The sequence below is a fragment of the Quercus lobata genome, chromosome 10, assembly GCF_001633185.2.
Source record: "Quercus lobata isolate SW786 chromosome 10, ValleyOak3.0 Primary Assembly, whole genome shotgun sequence".
In the NCBI taxonomy this organism is placed as follows: domain Eukaryota; kingdom Viridiplantae; phylum Streptophyta; class Magnoliopsida; order Fagales; family Fagaceae; genus Quercus; species Quercus lobata.
In genome coordinates this window covers 45601588-45608221 of record NC_044913.1, presented here as the reverse complement: position 1 = coordinate 45608221, position 6634 = coordinate 45601588, and positions in this window count along the sequence as shown.

Below are 6634 nucleotides of genomic sequence, written 5' to 3'. Positions count from 1 at the left end.
ATGGGATGGTTGAGAGAAAAAATCGGGTAATTCAAGACATGGCAAGGGTCATGCTACTCAACAAGCAAATTCCACAAAAGTTTTGGGGTGAAGTTGTGAACACTTCATGTCACATTGGCAATAGAATATACTTTCAAGTAGGAACGAAGAAGACCACATATGAAATTTGGAATGGAAAAAAGCCAAAAGTGAAGTACTTCCGAGTATTCGGAAGCAAGTGCTACATTCTCAATGGTTGGGAGAATCTTGGGAAGTTTGATGCGAAAAGTGATGAAGGTATCTTCCTTGAGTATTCTACTAGTAGCCGGGCATACAGAGTCTACAACAAGAGAACAAAGACAGTAATGGAGTCCATCAACGTGAAAATTGATGATGCTATAACAAAAGTAGAGATGGTTGATGATGGAGAAGGGCCAAGCACTAAACAAACCACTATTGAGGTTGAAGCCCTTGATATTAAGGTTGAAGGATATACACTGGAAAAGGAATTAACTCCCGTAAACTCAAGAGTGGAGACTAGATCAATGTCTAGAATAGCAAGTCCTCTCACTCCTCTAGAAGTTCATCCTCCTATCTCTCGAAATGATGAATTGTCCACTTCAAACAAACCATCATCACGAGTGGTTAAAAACCATCCGAAAAGTAACATTATTAGGTTTTTAGATGAAGATCTTCACCTTAGAAAGGGAAAAAAACTTCTAGCCAATCATGTGACGTATCATTGCTACCTAGCTCAATTTAAGCGGAAAAAGGTAAAAGAGGCTCTTCAAGATGAAAATTGGGTTGAGTCAATGCATGAAGAGATGAATCAATTTGTGAGGAATGATGTATGGTAACTCGCTCCTAGGCCTGAAGGTGTTCATGTCATTGGCACCAAATGGATCTTCAAAAACAAGACCGATGAAGATGAAGAGATTATCTGGAATAAATCTCGGTTAGTGGCTCAAGGATACACTCAAGTTGAAGGAGTAGATTTTGATGAATCCTTCGCTCCCGTGGCAAGGCTTGAGTCTATTCGCTTTCTCATGTCAATTGCATGCACCATGAACTTTAAACTCTATCAAATGGATGTGAAATGTGCATTTCTAAATGGCTATCTAAATGAAGAAGTGTTTGTTGAACAACCCAAAGGTTTCGAAGATCCTCACTTTTCGGACCATGTGCTAAGATTGAAGAAAGCACTTTATGGCTTCAAACAAGATCCAAGAGCTTGGTATGATCGGCTTACTCAGTACCTCCTGGATAGAGGATTCAAAAGAAGGTATGCTGACTGAACTTTTTTTGTCAAGAATGATGAGGATTATCTTCTCGTAGCTTAAGTATATGTTGATGACATAGTATTTGGAGCTACTATTGATGCTTAAGCCATAGAATTTTCTGAGGAGTTGAAGAAAGAGTTTGAGATGAGTATGGTGGGGGAGCTTACATTCTTCTTGGGTCTTCAAGTCAAACAAAGGAAAGAAGGCATATTCATTTCACAAGAAAAATATGCTCGAAATATAGTAAAAAAGTTTGGATTATACTCCAAGAAGCATGCCTCTACTCCTATGAGTTCATCTACGAAGCTCAATGTTGATTCTTCTGGGTAGAAGTGAGTCCAACATTGTATAGGAGTATCATTGGGAGTTTACTCTATCTCACGACAAGTAGACCGAATATTGCTTTTAGCGTGGATGTTTGTGCTCGATATCAAGTTGCTCCAAAAGAATCTCACTTGACTGCAGTGGAGCGAATCATAAGATATGTCAATGGAACTCCAGATTATGGCTTGTGGTACTCAAAGGACTCTAATGCTTCTCTTGCTGGTTATTCGGATGCCAATTGGCCTGGAAGTGTGGATGATCGAAAGAGTACTTCAAGTGGTTGCTTCTATCTTGGAAACAATCTTGTCTCTTGGATGAGCAAGAAACAAAATTCCGTGTCTCTCTCTACAGCTGAAGCTAAGTATATAGTTGCTAGAAGTTGCTGTACACAACTACTTTGGATGAAGAAGGTATTTCATGACTATGGGATTCCACAAGATACAATGTGTGTTTTCTATGATAACACCAGTGCTATAAATCTCTCTAAGAATCCAGTTCAGCATTCCAAGTCAAAACACATAGAGATACGTTACCACTTCATCCGAGATTTGGTGGAAGATAAAGTTGTATGTCTTGAGTTCATTCATACAGACAACCTAAAGGCGGACATCTTCACCAAGCCTCTCGATGGTCCACGGTTTGAATCACTCCGTAAGACCATCAGTGTTCGTACAATTCCTTGAATCTCATGTGTGATGTGTGCTTTATTTATTTGTCTAGAGTTGATTACTCTAGTTTAGAGCACACACTACTTTGTTGGTTGTATGTATAGCATGTTCTGCTTGTTTTCTTTTGCTTTAAATGTTTTTACATTGTTGTTTTTGGATCAATCTTTTATTGCTTTGTATGTCAAAAATCCAAAAACACATAAAAAGTATAAAATCCAAAAAAGTTTGATCGACATCGTTGAGTTTTGTCTCAAAACACATTTTGCCTTGTACCTTTGTACAAATGGCCTTGTGCATTTACAAGCGTAACTTGTTCCCTATGCACTCCATATCTTTGTGGGAGAAATCTTGACATCTATGTGACTATTGTAAATAGATCTTCAAGCTTGTCATGAATGATTTGTCAATGGTATTGTTGATCTTAAGACATGCATAGACTTGTGCCTATACATCTTCCCACTCATTTATTTTGTTGTTTTTGCTTAAAAGAGCTCACCAAATGTAGATCTCCAAATGAAAAGAGATATTGAGCTACAAAAGCCTGTCGTACATACTAGTATTTGACTAGGAAAAAGGGAAAGCGACGTAAAATGAAATATATGATGCCCAAAAAGCCAAAAGCTAACTCATCAAATTGAAATATAAAAAATTTCAGGCATCGATCTCACAATGAGATGTATTGATTTAAAAAGATCAAATGATATAATATATATGGAGCCAAATGAAAAGCTTCACAAGTTATGTAATCAAGTTTTGTGGGAGGCCATATATGCATATTTCTATAATTAAGATAGGTCACTTTATCTAGTGCTAATTGTGTATGGCTTGGTTGAATTGATCGTTGAAGCTTCACGTTAGACTAAGGACTATCTCATTGTTGATATCCACGCACATCACACATGTCTATGATTAATGAATGCCATATTCATTTGTGTGATTGTACTTGATTATATGTGTTTTCACATGCTCAATTTTTGTTGATCAAACACAAAATGATTTTTGAGTATTTTAGTTGTTTTTGGAAAGTATTTTGTTTTTGCAAAAATTGTCAAAATTTTCAAAAACAGTATTGCCCTATTCTGGCGACTCAGTCGCAGGTTGGTCCAGTCGCATGCCCCAGTTGCGAGCCCACAAAGAGATTTTTTGTGACTCACTAGCGGGTCAATGTCCTAGTGGTGAAAAATACTTAGAATATTTTTCAAAAATTGGGTTTTTAATGTTTCTCGCGGCTCAGTCTAGCGACTTGTTCGTAGGTGGAAGGTCTAGTTGCGAGGGGTACACAAAAAATTTTTGCAGTTTACCTCGCAACTTCCCCGCAGGTAGAACTTCCAGTTGCAAAAAACACTTAGAAAAATTTTCAAAAATTTTGGTTTCAAAGAGTCTCGCGACTTAAATCAATCGTGAATATCGCATGTTTTGCGTGAATTGATCAGTTTTTTAAAACGTTTAGGTTTTCCCTTGAACTTTTGTGACTGTTCATTGTTTTCCCCGATTGAACCTCTCTCAAACCCACCATGTTCCTCACAAAAATCCCCATTGTTACTCAACAATTCTATTTCAATCTTCAAGAAAAAGGTATAGGTTTTCTTATTTTTCCTAAGTATTTCATGCTCTTTGCCTTGAACTTCTAGATTTGTGACTTGAGATTTATTGATGAATATGGTTTGTTAGGACATATGTGTTTCACATGTTAAAAACATAAATCATGATTTTATGTAATTAGCTTATCCTTTGACAAAACGCACTTTACTTATATTTGGGTAGATATAGGATGTGTTTAAATACTTCAAGAAACCATGTTTCAAGATCAAGTGTTGAAGTCTTTAAGTCTACCCAAGAAAACAAGTTGATAGTGCAAAATCATTAAAGCTCGACAGCTGTATCTATCGTGCTTAAGAAAGCTGTTCAAAGTTCGGTGTGCTCGACACCTACTTGATAGCTGCTTGACACCTTCTATCTGTCGAGGTTTAAGATTTTTAGAATTCAAATCTAATTTTCTTGGGATCCATGAATATGTCTTTGGGCCTTCTTTTCTCCTAACCCTAGATATATAAAAGGATTGTTTTAAGGGCTGTCAAATAGTTCACAAGTTGCACAAGTTTTGAGCAAACTCTGTTCAAGCAAATTGTGACCGGAGACAAAGTTCTTGCCCTAGTTCATCTCTTTCTCTTGAAGAAGTTGCTGTGTATGTGCACCGTAGAGTTTTGTGACCAAGCATCTTCTTGATCTTCATCTTGTGGATGAACTGAAGAACTTTGCAACCAACAACCTTCTTAGTTGGTGATTGAAGTCGCGTACTAGGATCCGCACAATTGGTTAGTCACAGACTTGGGAGTCATGCATCGAAAGGGGAACTGTCACTACAGAACAAGTCCAATTGGGTATTGGGGTAAGGTTTCAACTATAGGTTGGTAAGGTACTTGGGATTCCTTTACTTGTAACCACTTGTTGTGATAATGGTGGAGTTTCAGGAGTGGTGACCTGAAAATCACCCGGTGGGATTTTTACCGTTAGGTTTTCCCCACTCATAAACAAATCACCGTGTTATTTATTTTCCGATGCATAATTAGTTTCTTGGTGATTTGTTTGTGCTACCACGCCTTTGCATGATAAATTGATTAATTAATAACTTAGCTAATTAATTAATTAATTTTTATCACAAGGGGTCATTCAGTTTGTGACCTATCATGGTTGAATTTGGGTATTTGCTGTGTTGCTGAAATTGTTGTGTGGGTTGTGTTGGATATGCGTTATTTCACTCTGTCTTTGAATACACAAATGTGTTATTTGTAGCACACACACATTTGATGACATAGATGATGTGTTAGGTTTTGAGGGCATGGATGATCGTGATTTCACTCATTATAAGGATAGGATGCTGTCCTTAGAAACTGTTCAGACACATATTGGTGGAGTGAGAAAGGGGAGATGCCTCAACACTACAGCCTTCCCAGGAAATATGAGGTGTCTAACAGTGATTATGATGTTTAACCTATACCCAGTGAAGAAGTTGACCACAATCAACAATGCCAGAGTCATCTTCCTTATGGAGCTCAAGTAGAAAACCTACATAGACATCAGTGCTCACATCTTCTACACCATTGTGGCTGAGACCAAAACAACCACTAGGGCCAAGTTGATTTTCCCTAGCCTTCTTATGAGGCTTTTTAGGTTGAAAGGTGTGGAGATCCCTCAAGATATCAACTTAATTTCTACTCCCTCAGCAGTTAACAAGCTAACCATCACAAGGATAAGAGTTCGTCTTCCGGGTGATGATGAGGAAGGTAACCAAGAAGAAGGTGAACCCATGGACATTGAGACAGAGGTTGCAGGAGAACCCTCAAGCTCAAGAGGTCGTGGCAAGAGCAGCAGAGCTTCATCTTCATCAGCTATACCTTCAGATGCATTCCATATCATCCTAGAGAGGATTGATGGGCTCAGAGATGTCCAGAATGAACAATCTGACAGACTGGCTACACTTTAAGATCAAATGAACATCCTCTCAGCAAAGTTTGATAGCTTCTCCACCCAGCAGTGACCCTTTGGCCATTCTGGTCAAAAAGGGGGAGACTTTTGGGGTGGCTCTTGAAGGGGAGTGCCAGTTTGAGGGGGAGCTTGCATAAAACTTACATTTTGCAGTTTTTACCTCAGTTTTTGTTTTATGTTTATGTTGATGGAGTTGGTACTATGTTTTAAACAATATTTTAATTATGGGTTTGCTACATATGTTGTTAAACACTTTGGTTAATTTCTTGGTTTTTAAACTCATTGTTGGTTTATGTGCTTAAGTTTTAAAACTTATGGTTTAATGATTATAAGTTTATTTTCAGTTTTTATGTACATTGGGTTTTGTACCTTTACTCTTGTGCCCTTTGTTAGATTTTTATCCTTGATTCATTTACCTAGTGTGTATGTATCAGTTGAGTGTTGGATATGCAAATGATACTTTGCATTGAGCTTATTAGCTTGCATGTCCGGATGTTCATTCCTTGTGTGAATGAGCATTGTGGTCACTATTTATAGTGATTGTTTGTTTTTGGTCAAGTCATGGTTTATTCTTTAATTCCATTTTTGCTTGATCACATTATGCTTGCTCCATATGCATTACAAGTTTTCTACATACAATGATCATATTGTGTTGTTGTGTTTTAGGAGATACTTATTCTTATGGTTCAAGATCTTCACAGATACAAGTAAAATGCGTTTTGTCAAAGGATAAGTCAATTACATAAAATCATGACATATGTTCTTAATCATGTGAAACACATATGTCCGAACATATACTATATATACACATATTCACACACATCACAATGCACACAAATAATATTATAAAAAAAATAATGAACACAATTAGTATTAGGCACACCCAGACACATAGTA